Consider the following 19,265-nt stretch of genomic DNA (forward strand, 5'->3'; position numbering starts at 1 on the left):
GTGTGCGTGTGTCTGTGTGCATGTGTCTGTCTGTGTGCGTGTGCATGTGTCTGTGTGCGTGTGCATGTGTCTGTGTGCGTGTGCATGTGTCTGTGTGCATGTGTCTGTGTCTGTGTGCATGTGTCTGTGTGCGTGTGCATGTGTCTGTGTCTGTGTGCATGTGTCTGTGTGCGTGTGCATGTGTCTGTGTGCGTGTGTCTGTGTGCGTGTGTCTGTGTGCGTGTGCATGTGTCTGTGTGCATGTGTCTGTGTGCATGTGTGCGTGTGCATGTGTGCGTGTGCATGTGTCTGTGTGCATGTGTCTGTGTCTGTGTGCATGTGTCTGTGTGCGTGTGCATGTGTGCGTGTGCATGTGTCTGTGTGCATGTGTCTGTGTGCATGTGTCTGTGTGCGTGTGCATGTGTGCATGTGCATGTGTCTGTGTGCGTGTGCATGTGTGCGTGTGCATGTGTCTGTGTGCGTGTGCATGTGTGCGTGTGCATGTGCGTTATTGGATTACAGACCTTTAGAAATAGTGTCAAGGCCATTTAACAAATAGCAAAAAATAACCTTGGACCACACACACACACACACACACACACACACACACACACACACACACACACACACACACACACACACACACACAGTCACACACACACACACACACACACACACACACACACACACACACACACACACACACACACACACACACACACACACACACACACACACACACACACACACACACACACACACACACACACACCCAGTCACACACACACCAGTATACAGCCTCATAATGAATAATACATGTGACGCCATGTGTCCCTCTCCTCCACACATCAGAGCATCACCTGCCTGACCCCTGACCCCTGTGTGGTGCTCCGCTCTGTGGAACCCCACGTTCAATGTTTACTAAAAGAGTTTTTATTCTTGGGCTCTTTGGCTAATTTACTGTGAAGAACATATTAACATGTATCTTATGTGGTGAAAGTGTGGAAATTGTAGATGAAAATAAGTAAATATGGTATAAATGAACCAAAAAGGTTCCCTGTGTACCTTCACTGTCTGCCTCCACCTTGTTTCATTTATAATTTTCAAGATAAACATGATTTATTCCACCCATGTCTTGATTATAATGGATTATTATTATTATTATTATTTTTGACATGTTATCACAAAAAACAGATAGCACTTATATTGATAAATGTTATCCAGCAGAGGTAAATGACACACATTAACCCTATATGCTGTCTAGATTGCTTGTAATTGAGATGAAGTTTACATTTGTTAAGTATTTTTTACATCAATTGTTGTGGCTTTACTGTTTTTAAATCCCAATACTGTTGTGGGTCCACCACCACCAGACATCATGAAGGCACTGTTACTCACTCTCTGCTCTGCCCCCTGGTGGTCGGCACGCAGGCATCAGCTTCGTCATGACAACAACAAGCATACTTCCATGGGCTGGGCGTTTAGTTTCAATTACGCTTCCCACAATCCTGAAAACAAGATAAAGAGAGAGATAAAACGATGATTGTGCCGCATGCCATGTTGCTCTCATGTTGTGTTGTAAATGCAGCGCATCCTTCCTTCACAGCTCTACTGAAGGGAGCCACGGCACGTTTCTAGTGAGTCGTAGGTTATGTGAGCTAATGATTTTTGGCAAATTTTCTTTTGTCATATTTTTCAGCATCTGTTCTCTTTTTTCTATCTCTGTTCTCTGTTTTCTATCTCTGTTCGCTATCAGTTCTCTCTGTTCTCTACCTCTGTTCTCGCTCTGTTCTCTATATTTGTTCTCTTTCTCTGTTCTCTCTCTGTTCTCTATCTCTGTTCTCTCTGTTCTCTATCTCTGTTCTCTCTCTATCTCTGTTCTCTCTGTTCTCTATCTCTGTTCTCTCTCTCTGTTCTCTCTCTGTTCTCTACATCTGTTCACTCTCTGTTCTCTCTCTGTTCTCTATCTCTGTTCTCTCTGTTCTCTATCTCTGTTCTCTCTCTGTTCTCTATCTCTGTTCTCTCTGTTCTCTATCTCTGTTCTCTCTGTTCTCTATCTCTGTTCTCTCTGTTCTCTGTCTCTGTTCTCTCTCTGTTCTCTCTCTCTGTTCTCTCTCTCTGTTCTCTACATCTGTTCACTAACTCAGTTCTCTATCTCTGTCCAGTATCTGTTATCTCTGTTCTCTCTGTTCTCTCTCTCTGTTATCTCTGTTCTCTCTGTTCTCTCTCTCTGTTATCTCTGTTCTCTCTGTTCTCTCTCTCTGTTCTCTACCTCTGTTCTCTATCTCTGTTCTCTATCTCTGTTCTCTACCTCTGTTCTCTATCTCTGTTCTCTACCTCTGTTCTCTCTCTCTGTTCTCTACCTCTGTTCTCTCTGTTCTCTACCTCTGTTCTCTACCTCTGTTCTCTCTGTTCTCTACATCTGTTCTCTCTGTTCTCTACCTCTGTTCTCTACCTCTGTTCTCTCTGTTCTCTACCTCTGTTCTCTACCTCTGTTCTCTCTCTCTGTTCTCTACCTCTGTTCTCTACCTCTGTTCTCTACCTCTGTTCTCTCTGTTCTCTCTCTCTGTTCTCTACCTCTGTTCTCTACCTCTGTTCTCTCTGTTCTCTACCTCTGTTCTCTATCTCTGTTCTCTACCTCTGTTCTCTATCTCTGTTCTCTATCTCTGTTCTCTACCTCTGTTCTCTCTGTCCTCTACCTCTGTTCTCTACCTCTGTTCTCTACCTCTGTTCTCTCTGTTCTCTACCTCTGTTCTCTACCTCTGTTCTCTATCTCTGTTCTCTACCTCTGTTCTCTACCTCTGTTCTCTACCTCTGTTCTCTATCTCTGTTCTCTCTCTGTTCTCTACCTCTGTTCTCTATCTCTGTTCTCTATCTCTGTTCTCTACCCCTGTTCTCTACCTCTGTTCTCTACCTCTGTTCTCTATCTCTGTTCTCTCTCTGTTCTCTACCTCTGTTCTCTATCTCTGTTCTCTCTCTGTTCTCTACCTCTGTTCTCTACCTCTGTTCTCTATCTCTGTTCTCTACCTCTGTTCTCTACCTCTGTTCTCTATCTCTGTTCTCTATCTCTGTTCTCTACCCCTGTTCTCTACCTCTGTTCTCTACCTCTGTTCTCTCTCTGTTCTCTATCTCTGTTCTCTACCTCTGTTCTCTCTCTGTTCTCTATCTCTGTTCTCTACCTCTGTTCTCTCTCTCTGTTCTCTACCTCTGTTCTCTATCTCTGTTCTCTACCTCTGTTCTCTATCTCTGTTCTCTATCTCTGTTCTCTCTCTCTGTTCTCTACCTCTGTTCTCTATCTCTGTTCTCTATCTCTGTTCTCTATCTCTGTTCTCTATCTCTGTTCTCTATCTCTGTTCTCTACCCCTGTTCTCTACCCCTGTTCTCTACCTCTGTTCTCTACCTCTGTTCTCTATCTCTGTTCTCTCTCTGTTCTCTACCTCTGTTCTCTCTCTGTTCTCTACCTCTGTTCTCTATCTCTGTTCTCTCTCTGTTCTCTATCTCTGTTCTCTACCTCTGTTCTCTCTCTGTTCTCTACCTCTGTTCTCTATCTCTGTTCTCTCTCTGTTCTCTACCTCTGTTCTCTATCTCTGTTCTCTATCTCTGTTCTCTACCTCTGTTCTCTCTCTCTGTTCTCTACCTCTGTTCTCTACCTCTGTTCTCTACCTCTGTTCTCTACCTCTGTTCTCTACCTCTGTTCTCTCTCTCTGTTCTCTACCTCTGTTCTCTCTCTCTGTTCTCTACCTCTGTTCTCTACCTCTGTTCTCTACCTCTGTTCTCTACCTCTGTTCTCTACCTCTGTTCTCTCTCTCTGTTCTCTACCTCTGTTCTCTATCTCTGTTCTCTACCTCTGTTCTCTATCTCTGTTCTCTATCTCTGTTCTATCTCTCTGTTCTCTACCTCTGTTCTCTATCTCTGTTCTCTATCTCTGTTCTCTACCTCTGTTCTCTATCTCTGTTCTCTATCTCTGTTCTCTCTCTCTGTTCTCTACCTCTGTTCTCTATCTCTGTTCTCTATCTCTGTTCTCTACCCCTGTTCTCTACCTCTGTTCTCTACCTCTGTTCTCTATCTCTGTTCTCTCTCTGTTCTCTACCTCTGTTCTCTCTCTGTTCTCTATCTCTGTTCTCTACCTCTGTTCTCTATCTCTGTTCTCTACCTCTGTTCTCTCTCTGTTCTCTACCTCTGTTCTCTCTCTCTGTTCTCTATCTCTGTTCTCTACCTCTGTTCTCTATCTGTTCTCTACCTCTGTTCTCTATCTCTGTTCTCTCTCTGTTCTCTACCTCTGTTCTCTCTCTCTGTTCTCTCTCTCTGTTCTCTCTCTCTGTTCTCTACCTCTGTTCTCTACCTCTGTTCTCTCTCTCTGTTCTCTATCTCTGTTCTCTACCTCTGTTCTCTATCTCTGTTCTCTCTCTCTCTGTTCTCTACCTCTGTTCTCTCTCCCTGTTCTCTCTCTCTGTTCTCTACCTCTGTTCTCTACCTCTGTTCTCTCTCTCTGTTCTCTATCTCTGTTCTCTCTCTCTCTTCTCTCTGTCATCTCTCTCTATTCATCATGTCAACTCAACAGGCCTGACTGACTACTCACCCGTCACTATAGCCCTTTTTCTCCATGCGACTTGGAAAGGTTGACACATGTCAGAGACTGGACTGTTTCTGATGCCACAATATTCTTGGTTATGAAACATGATTTGTCAGTGAATGAACACGTTCCAAGTGCTTCTATGACTGAGTGAGTGAATTGTGGCAAAAACCGTGATGACAGCAGACGTATAGGCTACGCACACGTTCCTCCAGGATACCATGTCGCTGAACCGGAAAAACTAAACAAATGCCTCTGAAGTTGCTAATGTCTTTTTAATTTGGGCCTCACATGGTTAACCTCTTAAGCCCGAGATATACAGTAAAAGTGTATATTTTCAGCATTACGTTTGTTTACCAATTATTTTAACTGTTATTAGTGAAATATAAAATTATAGAAATCTCAGGGCATTGAGTCGGAAACCGGCGCATATTGACAGGAGGAAGTGGCACATCCAAAAGTGAGTGTAGTCTTTTGAAGGAAGAGACTCAGGGCTTTCAAATTTCGAAAAACTACCCTACCCAGCTCACACCAGCCCCTGTCAATCATCTGACTTCTGGATAAACTTTTTTATTTCTCTTTCTTTTTTGGGATTATATCCCACAAACCTGAACGTTATTGCCATAAAACAGAACGCAGTTAGTTTCTCTACCTTTCTGTGAACGTCTTGCAAAAAACGGTGTTGCAATATGATGAAAAATGGTGGAGAAATTTACATTATAAAAAAGATGGCAGAATTCAGTACTGTATCTACAAAACCTTCTGTTTAATCATCTTCCCTTTATTCATTTGCTTAGATTTTTCAGGTCTGGTCAATTTTAGCATGGTATTATTCACAGTCAAATATACAAAAAGAAAATTAAATAGAATTGATATTCTCCTTTGGTTCATTACAATTTACTCAAGCCTAGTAACATACACACTATTTCTGACACTGATCCATATATGTCCCTAGATTCAGATCCCAAGAACATGGACCATTAAAAAAAAATTGTAAATGTTTATTATACGTCCTTATGGAATGAGTGACATAAAAAAAAAAAAGTAAAAAAAAAATTATAATTTATTTATTTTATTTTTTTTGGATGGAAGAGGCGCACCTTTAAGGGGCAAAGAGCCGCATGCGGCTCGCAAGCCGCGGGTTGGCCACCCCTGATATAGACCATATCATGCCATCCATCATGAGATCAGTACACAGATGCCCATCAATCCAACAAATACACTATTGGATTGATTTGATTGTGTTGTCTTTGTAAAAAAAGATTGTATGCATCATGGGCTATATAACAGCTTCATAGTTACTGGGTTTTCTTAATTTTTTTAATCAAATATTTTAATAAATTTTTTGTTTTATACATTATCTCTCCTGTCTGACGTCACATGATGCTGGTCTCTCCTGACTGACGTCACATGACGCTGGTCTCTCCGGACGTCACATGACGCTGGTCTCTCCTGTCTGATGTCACATGACGCTGGTCTCTCCTGACTGACGTCACATGACGCTGGTCTCTCCTGTCTGACGTCACGTGATGCTGGTCTCTCCTGACGTCACATGACGCTGGTCTCTCCTGCCTGACGTCACATGACGCTGGTCTCTCCTGACGTCACATGACGCTGGTCTCTCCTGTCTGACGTCACATGACGCTGGTCTCTCCTGACTGACGTCACATGACGCTGGTCTCTCCTGACGTCACATGACGCTGGTCTCTCCTGACATCACATGACGCTGGTCTCTCCTGTCTGACGTCACATGACGCTGGTCTCTCCTGTCTGACGTCACATGACGCTGGTCTCTCCTGTCTGACGTCACATGACGCTGGTCTCTCCTGACGTCACATGACGCTGGTCTCTCCTGACGTCACATGACGCTGGTCTCTCCTGACGTCACATGACGCTGGTCTCTCCTGTCTGACGTCACATGACGCTGGTCTCTCCTGACGTCACATGATGCTGGTCTCTCCTGTCTGACGTCACATGACGCTGGTCTCTCCTGTCTGACGTCGCATGACGCTGGTCTCTCCTGTCTGACGTCACATGACGCTGGTCTCTCCTGACGTCACATGACGCTGGTCTCTCCTGTCTGACGTCACATGACGCTGGTCTCTCCTGACGTCACATGACGCTGGTCTCTCCTGACGTCACATGACGCTGGTCTCTCCTGTCTGACGTCACATGATGCTGGTCTCTCCTGTCTGACGTCGCATGACGCTGGTCTCTCCTGTCTGACGTCACATGACTCTGGTCTCTCCTGTCTGACGTCACATGACTCTGGTCTCTCCTGTCTGACGTCACATGACGCTGGTCTCTCCTGTCTGACGTCACATGACGCTGGTCTCTCCTGTCTGACAGCACATGCCGCTGGTCTCTCCTGACGTCACATGACGCTGGTCTCTCCTGACTGACGTCACATGATGCTGGTCTCTCCTGACGTCACATGACGCTGGTCTCTCCTGACGTCACATGACGCTGGTCTCTCCTGACGTCACATGATGCTGGTCTCTCCTGTCTGACGTCACATGACGCTGGTCTCTCCTGACGTCACATGATGCTGGTCTCTCCTGACGTCACATGACGCTGGTCTCTCCTGTCTGACGTCACATGACGCTGGTCTCTCCTGACGTCACATGACGCTGGTCTCTCCTGTCTGACGTCACATGACGCTGGTCTCTCCTGTCTGACGTCGCATGACGCTGGTCTCTCCTGTCTGACGTCACATGACGCTGGTCTCTCCTGACGTCACATGACGCTGGTCTCTCCTGTCTGACAGCACATGCCGCTGGTCTCTCCTGACGTCACATGACGCTGGTCTCTCCTGACTGACGTCACATGATGCTGGTCTCTCCTGACGTCACATGACGCTGGTCTCTCCTGACGTCACATGACGCTGGTCTCTCCTGACGTCACATGATGCTGGTCTCTCCTGACGTCACATGACGCTGGTCTCTTCTGTCTGACGTCACATGACGCTGGTCTCTCCTGACGTCACATGATGCTGGTCTCTCCTGACGTCACATGACGCTGGTCTCTCCTGTCTGACGTCACATGACGCTGGTCTCTCCTGACGTCACATGACGCTGGTCTCTCCTGACGTCACATGACGCTGGTCTCTCCTGACGTCACATGATATATATATATATATATATATATATATATATATATATAGAAACCAACAGCCAATAAATGTGAAGTTATCTTTGAACCTCTGTTGTCAAGCCTTGTCAATGTAAACCCCCCCCCCCCCCCTTTCCCCACTAATGGAACTGGTGTCGTGAAGTCACTTCGCTGTGAGCGTTTCCAGGGTTAGCGGCTAACTTAGTTACTGCCTCTCTGTCTCTGTGTGTGTGTAATAATGCAGGACCTGTTCAGAGGTCTTTAATTGGCACGCAATTATCCTCAATGTTTTAGCGGTTAGCACACACGGTTAGCACACACACACACCGGAACACAGCAGTAGTTCTGCATTGTCTCTGTAGGATCACCGATGCGATTCGTCTCTGCGCTTAACCCATCCCGTCGTCCTTCCCCCCCCAAGGGCAGCCGGGCGCAGACAGGCATCAGCGAGGGCCGCGCCCGGGGACCGATCCAAGTGCTCCTGCCCGTCTTCGTCAAGGACGATCGCGTTAGCGATCTGTTGTTGTGCATGTTTTTCCATTGGGTTTATCTTACCGGGGGGGAAACCCTTGCGAGCACGGGGGGAGAACATGCAAACTCCACAGAGAAGGGCCTGGGAGATACCCCACCTGGGTACCTGGCATCATGGAAACCTGGTCCCCAAGCGGAAATCGAACCCTGGACCTTCTTGCTGTGAGGAGACAGTGTTAACCACTACACCACCGTGCCGCTTGTGTGTGTGTGTGTGCGTGTACGTGACATACGTTGGGCGAGTGCGTGTGACATTTTTTTCTGTCTGAGAGGGAGAGACGAGAGAGGAAAGCGCTGCGCCAAAGCAAGTCTCATCTCAGCCGCGGCGGCTTAGAAACTGACGTGAGGATTTGTGCAAAACATCACGATGTCCACAATACGTTTAAAAAGTATTGTTAATGAACTGTACCCGATATTTATTTAATATCGTCATATCGCCCACCCCTAATATATATACACACACATGTTAATCAATATCTTCATTAGAGAGAGAACTAAACTGATTTCTCCCCTGTGCCTGTGAGCGTTTCCAGGGTTAGCTTAGTTACCGTTAGCAGCTTACAAATATTCGGTCTTAACTCACGATGATAGTCGGGTTAACTCGCCATCGCTTGAGCGCCAATCGCGAGTATAGTCGGGTTTTAATCGTTATTTATTTTATTAGCGATATCCATTCATTTTCATCCATCCAGCCTGATGTTATCGTTGGGAATGGGTCTGAGCTCGCAAAAGGGCAAATACCGCCGCCTACACATTCCAGCTGGTATTGCACTCCACTGGGAATGGTGTAGTTTCTTTTCTGGGACGATCCCCCCCCCCCCCCCCCCCCCCCTCAATATGAAATGCTGTTGAACGTGGCACGGACCTCCGCGCCCTGTACTTCAAATGGCGATCAGATAATTGGATTATTTCTTTTGCATTACATCAGATACAAGGTAAGAACACTATATATAAATTTGATCGTTGATCTGTCTTTCTACCCCGATCGCGGCTGTGTGTGTGTGTGTGTGTGTGGCTGTGTGCCATTGAGTGGGAGGAGGCGGTGGCAGAGCCCTGCGGTACAGGGCTCTTTTCATTCATGCACGAGGAAGGATAATAAATAATAATGATCTAGCTTTGATTTCAGGAAGATTCGATAATCGGGCGAAAAATGACAACGTGTTTAGTGTATTCCACTAAAGCGCTATTATCGCGTCTTTCTCTGGAATTACTCAGAAGCACCCAAAGTTATACACATATTCAAAACGATATAAAACTGAAATGTACCGTTGAAAAAACTATCCGTTTTGTACATGTTGACTGGAAGCAACTCACTGATAAGCGACGGGTATATTAGACCCATAGCTATACTTTAAGATATATTTTAAGCACTCGCAAATCTCGCAGTGCCCCCATTGACTTACAGCGGTGGCGTACTGGCGCCATCTCGCGGATTAAGCCCTGGCGCTGAATGAGTTAAGAATGGTAGACTATTCGAAAAGGATTTTGGTCAGTCGTGCACGTCCCTAGGTCCTGTTGGTCTTGATGGTCCCCGTTATGAAGATGGTGGCAGAGAGAACAGACTTCTCTATCATGAAACGTCCCTTTAAGAACAGCCACGAGGCTGAAAGTGGAACCCATTCAGCAGCCCTCTAACAAGTCAAAACTAAAACCACTCATGCAGAAAGGTCTTTCAGAAGCGTTACATTAGGAGAAGATATAGGTCACACAGGCAAGGGAGACCTATTTGAGCGATTGAAGTAATTACTTACTTTAACACTTTATAAGAGAGACAAGCTTGTGGTCGTTAGGATTTAAATAGCTTGCATGAATCCGCTCTTCATGGTTGGTGAGTTGCAGTGTAGATGCTTGGCTCTGGGGATATTTAGCTTGCGGTGCAATGTCTGCACATCCCCCTCACAACCTTACCCTTACCTAGCCTGTATTTACAATAAAACCTCACCGTTACAAGCGGTGCTCATTCTTGAAGGAACCAGACGGAAGCAAACTAGAGTAATAATAATAAACTTTATTTATAAAACACTGTTCATGCAATAGAAAGCAGCCCAGAGTGCTTTGACAAAACAAAAAATAAAATGTACAAATTAATAATAAAATGCAGGACTCTGTAGACAAATTGCATATCGCAAGCAATAAAATAAATAGAAACAAAAGGAGTTACTAAATACAAAGACGGCGTTGCTAATAAACATTTAAAATAATCTTTTGAAACTGGTCAACACGGCTCAAAACGGCTTTATTTCCGGCTTCGGGGGCCTGATGTGCCTGCGCTGTGATCACGCTTTGAGCCGTGTTGACCAGTTTCTAAAAAAAAATCAAATGTTTATTAGCAACGCCGAGCTTTCAAACCCTAGCGTTTGTCTGTCCGAAACCCTCTTGCAACTGTGAGTACCTTTGAAATTTCTTTTTGCGACACTTGTACGACAAGCGTTTTGATAGAGAAAAGCGAGACAGACTTAATTGTAGGATCTTTCAATGGAGGTATAAGGGGCGGTTTATTCACTCTGTGCATCCCCGGAAGGGGCTACACTACACAGAGTGATTGTAGCGCTAGCTACCGTTAGGAACTGCACTACACTGCTATGCTAAGTTAACGTGATTCATTGTTGGTCCGCTATTATACAAAATATGCTGTTGTCATGAGTTAGTGCCGTTCCAGACGGCGTCTAGTTTTTTACCAACGGATTTCCAGTTCCGCGTTCGCGTTCTGCGATCTGATTGGCCACTGACGTTTCTGGTGCGATCTGATTGGCCACTGACGTTTCTGGTCATGTGACATGTGCGCCCAATTGCGTGACGCGCCCATTTCCGGGTCTAACAGCCTGCAAACTACCTAACGCCTAGTTTATCACTGGTTAAGCTTAGGCGACTCTTTCGAAGTTGGTTAAGGTTAGAGTTTGGAATCAGGGCTGGTGTTCTATCGCCATGCTCTAAGACAAACTCTAACCATAACCAACTTCGAAAGAGTGCCTAAGCTTAACCGGTGTAGAAACAGGCGTCACACGATTGGCGCGACCAGAAACGTCAGTGGCCAATCAGATCGCAGAACGTGGACGCGGAACTGGAAATCCGTTGGTAAAAGTAATCAGGCGTCCAGACACTCAGATGCTCTGCTGTGGTCAGTAGCTACAACACTCAGCTGCTCTGCTGTGGTCAGTAGCTACAACACTCAGATGCTCTGCTGTGGTCAGTAGCTACAACACTCAGATGCTCTGCTGTGGTCAGTAGCTACAACACTCAGATGCTCTGCTGTGGTCAGTAGCTACAACACTCTGCTGTGGTCAGCAGCTACAACACTCTGCTCTGGTCAGCAGCTACAACACTCTGCTGTGGTCAGTAGCTACAACACTCAGCTGCTCTGCTGTGGTCAGTAGCTACAACACTCAGATGCTCTGCTGTGGTCAGTAGCTACAACACTCAGAGGCTCTGCTGTGGTCAGTAGCTACAACACTAGAGGCTCTGCTGTGGTCAGTAGCTACAACACTCAGCTGCTCTGCTGTGGTCAGTAGCTACAACACTCAGCTGCTCTGCTGTGGTCAGTAGCTACAACACTCAGAGGCTCTGCTGTGGTCAGTAGCTACAACACTCAGATGCTCTGCTGTGGTCAGTAGCTACAACACTCAGATGCTGTGGTCAGTAGCTACAACACTCAGATGCTCTGCTGTGGTCAGTAGCTACAACACTCAGAGGCTCTGCTGTGGTCAGTAGCTACAACACTCAGATGCTGTGGTCAGTAGCTACAACACTCAGAGGCTCTGCTGTGGTCAGTAGCTACAACACTCAGATGCTCTGCTGTGGTCAGTAGCTACAACACTCAGATGCTCTGCTGTGGTCAGTAGCTACAACACTCAGATGCTGTGGTCAGTAGCTACAACACTCAGAGGCTCTGCTGTGGTCAGTAGCTACAACACTCAGATGCTCTGCTGTGGTCAGTAGCTACAACACTCAGATGCTGTGGTCAGTAGCTACAACACTCAGAAGCTGTGGTCAGTAGCTACAACACTCAGAAGCTGTGGTCAGTAGCTACAACACTCAGAAGCTGTGGTCAGTAGCTACAACACTCAGAGGCTGTGGTCAGTAGCTACAACACTCAGATGCTCTGCTGTGGTCAGTAGATGGGGAGTCGGTCAGTCACCCAGCTACTCACTCGGTAACTCACTCCTGAGTCCTGGGCCCCCGGTTTGGCCAAAGAGATGGTAAACGTTAAGGTTACTTCATGACCTCAACGACGGACTTGTGCTGGCCATTAAGCAGCCATTACACGAAGGGCAAACACAACAGCACCTCCAGTAGTAGTATCCCCAGGGGGGCTTTCCTCCACGTCATCCGTCTCACAGATCATAACCTCTGCTTCCATCGTGAGTATGATGACAGTGAGTGTAGTACCTGCGGTCTGTCACCGGGCCCCCCCCCCCCCCCCCCACCCCCCCCCGGCGCCTCATTGTGATGTAGTGATGGACGTGGACTCCCCGTCATCTTAATGCTTCATGGCCTCCTGTTCCGCCGATCTCTGCCTGACAAACGGCCTCCTGCCATGTCCAAGGACAGGAGGACACCCTGAGCTTCATCATTGTGTGCGTGTGTGCAGTGCAGCGCATGCATATGTGTGTGTGTGTGTGTGCGAGTGTACAGTGTGTGTGTATGTGCCTTGATCAGAAGCCTCTCTGAGGGAAGTCCTGTGTGTCTGCACTTTATGCATTGTTTTTATTCTGTCAACTGTGTGCTGATTTTATGCCTATGTTCATTTTATACTAATTGCCGTGGGGCACTCTGGACTGCGGTCCATGTGTGAAAAGTGCTATATAGATAGTTTTTTTTTGATCAAATTTTTTTATTGACATTCTCACGAAACAAGACAACACATTAACCACAATCACAATACATAGAACTTCACAAGAAAATAACAAAAACAATAATAATAATGACTAACAATTATACAGACAAAAGAAAAGAAACCAGAGTTCAACCTACTAAATTAATTCCAAGGGGTACTATCTAATAAATGGTCTTTCCCAGTGTTCAGTCCCGATTCCCGGCCGTGTGACCCCATATTAATAAAACGTACATCTCCAACCCACCACAAGGACCATTTTTTGGGGGAACACGACCTGAAACCAGAGCAATGAACCTTCATGAAAAAACAAAAACCTGTAGGTGTTCCATAGACTCACAGAGACCGTGTAAAAGTGGCCAAACAGTGAAGAACTAGTTAAATAGCTGCCCCCCCATAATATCCCCAGCTAAACTCAAGATGACAAGACAAGGGACAAGACAGACAAAAACACTTCCTCCTCCCCCTCCCAAGAGACCGCCGGACTCACCCGAACACGCACCCCAACCCCGCTCAGCCGCACACTGCGGTCTTTACCTTCTCAGCTGCTGCGAACCACAGGTCAATTCCAGCCTGCCCCACCCCAATCACCCGGGCTGTGGATATCTCAAGATAAATCACATCCAATAGAGTTAGGGACCAGTTAATCATTGTAAGCTTCTCAGGCTCCTTCCATCTCATTGCTATTAGCTTCTTCGCTGCTGTGACGCCCGCTAGGACAACCCTTTTCAGTTGTACGGACGCGGGTAGTGTCGTTATATCGTTCAGGAGTAGCGTAACAGCTGAGAATGGGATAGTTAAGCCACACAGATCTGAAAGTTTGTCCGTTATTGACCTCCAGAAGCGGGCCACTGGTGGGCAATCCCAATACATATGCATATAAGTGCCAGTGGCCTTTTGAGAGCACAAAGTGCACCGAGAGTCGGTTATCAGTCCCATAGCAAATAGCTTCCTAGGTGTAAGATAGGTCCTATGAATATAATTAAAATTAATTTGCTGGTGATTGGGGTTGCGGGAAGATAATGCCACATTTGCCCAAACATCATCCCAGTCAAACTCGGGGTCCAACTCCGGGATATCCACACGCCAGATTGTATCCAATGATAAATTTTTGTACGTGGATTGAATTAAGAGCGTATAAAAGTCGGAGACAAACCCTCTGGATGTCGTCCTGTCCACTATGAGCCTGAGGAAGGGGTGTGGGTGCAAGGCTTGAGCCCACGGTACGCCATGCGCCCTCAGTGCTGACCTTAGTTGAAGGTAAAGAAAGAAGGACTCGCCGGGAAGATCATAAAATTCTCTTAAGTCCTGAAACGCACGGAGGCCGTTCTTATCATAAATATCCTCCAGAGTATGCACTCCCCTCCTTTGCCATTGAGGAATATTAACCGGCTTGTGTCCAACAAGTAATTGCTGGTTATTAAAAATTGGAGAGTCCAGGTGCCAAGGGCATTTAACCCCACACGACCTCTGTACATTACGCCACGTTTGGATCACGTGAGTTATGATCGGTCCATACCTCAGCCGGCATTTCGCAATAGAGACAGTGGAGTACACTACATCCTGCAATCTTAGCGGAGACACCGCCGCCGCTTCTAAGGAGCGCCACGATACAGCCTCTACAGGGTCTAGCCAGCACATCAGAGGTCTCAGTGAAAAGGACCAGAAATAAAGTTTAAAATCAGGGATTGCGAGGCCCCCATCTTGTTTCCTACGTTGAGTAGTAGCCCTTTTGATTCTCGGGCGTTTGTTATTCCAGACAAACTTAGATACCATCGATTGTACCTTGCGCCAGTGGTCTATTGGAGGGGGCAGGGGGAGCATTGAGCTAATAAAATTTATCCTAGGCAGGATGTTCATTTTGATTATGGAAGCCCGGGCTTGTAAGGAGTTAGGAAGGGACGACCACCTGTCTAGATCCTGGCGTATTTTATCATAAGTACCCGTGAAGTTGTACTTAGTAGTTTGGTTCAGCGTGGGGAATATCTCTATGCCCAGGTATTTAAAATGTTCTACTATGGGGATATCAGCTGGTAGTCGTACCGCCTTGGCCAGTTCATTAAGAGGTAGGCAGGCTGATTTGTTCCAGTTAATCTTAAAACCTGACAATTTACCAAAGTCGTCGATTATCCTCAATAATTTTGTGGCCGACCGGGAGGGGTCGTCCATGAAAATCAGCAGGTCATCCGCATAGAGAGCAATTTTGTGTGGAGTATTGTTGACCATTATGGGGACGATGTCCTCCGATTGCCTAATAAATTGGGCCAAAGGTTCGAGGGAAAGCGCGAACAGTCCCGGGCTCAGAGGGCAACCCTGTCTAGAAGATCTGGAGACTGGAAAGAGTGTGGAACAGTTTTTGCCTGTCAGTATCATCGCAGACGGCGAGGCATACAGGACTTTAATCATATGAATAAAACTCTTTCCAAGACCCATGACCTCAAGTACCTTCCACAGGTATGACCACTCAAGTCTGTCAAACGCCTTCATGGCATCCAAAGACAGAACTGTGGATGGAGTTGTATTGTCTTTACTGTTATCGATTACATGCAACAGCCTCCTAAGATTATCTGCAGCCAGACGCCCCGGGATAAAACCAGTTTGATCGCAGTGTACCAATACAGGCATAAATCTCTGCAGGCGACGGGCCAGCACCTTGGCAAACACCTTTAAATCGGCCCCGAGAAGACTCAAGGGTCTATAGCTACCACAATCATTGGGATCTTTGTCCTTTTTGAGAAGTAAAGAAATCAACGCCATATTGACATCTCTTGAGAACTCCCCTTGTTCGATAGCGTAATTGATCATATCGAGCATCAATGGACCCAGTTGGTCCCAGAAAGCTAAATACACTTCGGGTGGAATACCATCCCAGCCTGGCGCCTTACCCCTCTGCATTTCAACAATAGTCTCCCTCAATTCTACGAGAGTAATCGGTCTCCCCAGTTCCTTGGCCTCTTCCTCAGAAATGTGGGGTATCTCAAGCCCGCCGATGAACGATTCAAATCTAGAGTCATCCAGATTACCCTCTGAGCTATATAACTGTGAGTAAAACTCTTTAAAAGTGTCATTGATCTTTTTCGAATCAGTAGTGACTGCACCCTGGCTCGTCCTAATCGAGGGGATATCTGAGAAATGATCATTTGAGCGTATTTTCATTGCCAATAGATGGCTAGGTCTGGAGCCGTGAAAATAGTAATTTTGTCTTGTCCTATGTATCAAAAACTCAGACTGTTGTTTAAGTATGGAGTTTATTTCTTTTTTGACTATCTTACGTTGTGTGTTTAGTCGTTCATTATAGTCAGTTTGCAAGGATGCGTATAGGTCCGCATATAATGATTCCAGTCCTTCTAGCTTTTTTGACCGGGATTTTCGCAAATTGGAGGCAAATAGTGTGACATGACCCCTGATGAATCCTTTCAATGCGTTCCACAGGACCCTAGGGTCTTCTACTGTGCCAACGTTGATCTGCAAAAATTCTGCTAGTTTACTCCTGAACTCAGAACAGAAGTCATCGTTCTTTAGCAAGGTCGAATTAAAACGCCATCTGGGAGCTCTTGCGGAGAGCCTGCCAAAGGTTGCCGTAAGGAAAATCCCCTTGTGGTCTGAGAGAGCCAAGGGAACCAATGAGACATCGAAACTATCAAACATATTAGGGGACGCGAATGCATAGTCAATTCGAGAGAAGCTTTTGTGTCTGGCTGACAGGTGAGAGTAATCTCTGAGGGTGGGGTTGCATAAGCGCCAGAGGTCTGAGAGCCCCGTGTCTTTGGCCCACATCCTGAGGGCCTTAGAGGCCCGTTTCTGGTCGCTCGTTTCAGAGGGCCCAGACCTATCCATCTCCGCATCCCAGCACGCATTAAAATCGCCACCCACAATGAGAGCGTATCCATTAAGTTCCAACATATTCTTCGTGATTGTATTATAGAACGCTGAATCAAATGTGTTAGGAGCATACAATGCTATTATAGCCATCTTCCTATGCAAGAATTCAACTTTTGCTATAGTAATCCTTCCCTCCGTGTCCGACCATACATCCAAGATTTTGATATCAAGGTTACGTCTTGTAACTATGACTACTCCTTTCGTCTTATCATCGGCTGAGGATGCGGAGATAACGTGATATTGCCGATTTGCCAGTCTTGACACGTCACCTACCATTAAATGCGTCTCACTAAGGAGAGCAAGGTCAATATTTCTCCTCTTCAATAGCCAAAGGACACTGGCACGCTTGTGTGGGGCGTTAAGCCCTCCTGCGTTCCAAATTAAAATATTCAATTTAGCCATGGTCGAGCTTGTATAAGTGCGTAGAGAACATACCCGTGCAGCCAGGCTGAGTACGGAGGTGCCGATCCCGGCGGGCCCGGACGGTCAATCCCAGGAGTTCAGAGGAGGAACACTTACACATATATAAGACAACAGTACATAGAACACATAAAAATACCACCCCAGCTACAGCCCCCCCCCCTTCTACTCTAAACCCTAACCCACCCGTCCTACTATAAGTTCCTCTATACCCACTCTCCAATCCCCACCCTATGCCCCACCCACTGAGGATGGTCATCTTCCTATCACTTCCCACTAGAGACATGGATCAATAAGACGCTTCCCACTCCCACCCCCCTCTAGTTAAACCCCTGAGTAAACCCCCACTAGTCCAATAAACACAAATAATAATAAAAATTAAATTCAATAAAGATATCGGTCGAAAACCACCTGAGCACTGGCCCTAACATAAGACAACCATAATGGTAAAAATAGCCATTATTAAATAATAACTCCACATCAACCTGCAACCATCTATTTCCGAATCTGCGCTTCAACGTCGCAATGTTATGGCCCAAATGGGTACAGGAAAATTCAAAACAAAATTAAATTAAAGCATCCCAGCCGATAGTCTAAGGCAGGATCGGGTCACAGGTTAATTGTGCAAAATTGTGTGAACAATGTCAATTAAACAATGACAAAAATAAGAAAGGGAAAAAGGGGTTATGGTTAAAGTGCACCCCTGAAGCAGTCCTTCTGATCAGGCACAACGGCTGACATGACATAACCTATGTAAGAATCGACAATAATAGGAAAAGGAAAAAGAGGGTTATGGCTAAAGTGCAAGCAAAGTTAAACTTGACCCAGCCTGTTATCACATATTTATGTATATTCGTTCGAGAGCCAACATGAACCTTGGCCCTAACATGACAGCTATAATGGAAAAATTAGCCATTATTATATAATTACTCAGCATCAACCCTGTGACCAACTACCTCGTAGTCTGCATATTAATGTTGCAACATTATAGTATAAATGGAAAAAGGAAAATTCAAAACAAAATCAAAGCATATCAGCAGTTAGTCTAAGGTAGGATCGAATCACAGTTAAATTGCTCATTCAAATGCCATTAAAACAGCGACAATAATAGAAAAAGGAAAAAGAGGGTTATGGCTAAAGTGCAAGCAAAGCTAAACCTAAGCCAGCCTGTTATCACATATTTTATGTATATTCGGTCGAGAGCCAACGTGAGCCTTGGCCCTAACATGACAGCTATAATGGAAAAATTAGCCATTAATATATAATTACTCAGCATCAACCTGTAACCATCTACCCTGGAGTCTGCATATTAATGTATCAACGTTATAGCATAAGTGCCTCACGGAAAATTCAAAACAAAATTAAGGCGAGTCAGTAGTTAGTCCAAGGTAGAACCGGATCACATTTAAATTGCTCATTCAAATGCCATTAAAACATATAGGAAAATTCAATACAAAATTAAATTAAAGCATCCCAGCCGATAGTCCAAGGCAGGTTCGGGTCACAGGTTAATTGCTCATTCAATTGCCCTTAAAACAGCGACACTAATTATTATATAATTACTCAGCATCAACCTGTAACCATCTACCCTGGAGTCTGCATATTAATGTATCAACGTTATAGCATAAGTGCCTCACGGAAAATTCAAAACAAAATTAAGGCGAGTCAGTAGTTAGTCCAAGGTAGAACCGGATCACATTTAAATCGCGCATATAGATGACATAAAAACAGCGACAATAGGAAAGAAAAAAAAAAAAAAAGGAAGAGAGGGTAATGGCTAGAGTGCAAGCCATATAACCATATAGCCATTAAGTGCAAGCCATACCCGACCCAACCTGTTATCAAATATTGTTTATGCATATTCAACCGACCTTGGCATCTACTTTGGATCACCAAAGCTCAAAACAACCTGGATATAAAAATAAAAAGCATACCAGA

General features: G+C 45.5%; 1 protein-coding gene across 1 annotated transcript in view; it reads left to right on the plus strand.

Moving 5' to 3' along the window:
* The window catches only part of atp8a1 (ATPase phospholipid transporting 8A1), a gene marked incomplete at its 3' end in the record, with an annotated part of 287,871 nt that overhangs the window by 102,143 nt on the left and 166,463 nt on the right, over nucleotides 1–19,265 (plus strand). The gene's annotated exons all lie outside the window — the stretch shown is intronic.

This window comes from Notolepis coatsorum, assembly GCF_963971535.1.
Source record: "Notolepis coatsorum genome assembly, chromosome: 16".
Lineage (NCBI taxonomy): Eukaryota > Metazoa > Chordata > Actinopteri > Aulopiformes > Paralepididae > Notolepis > Notolepis coatsorum.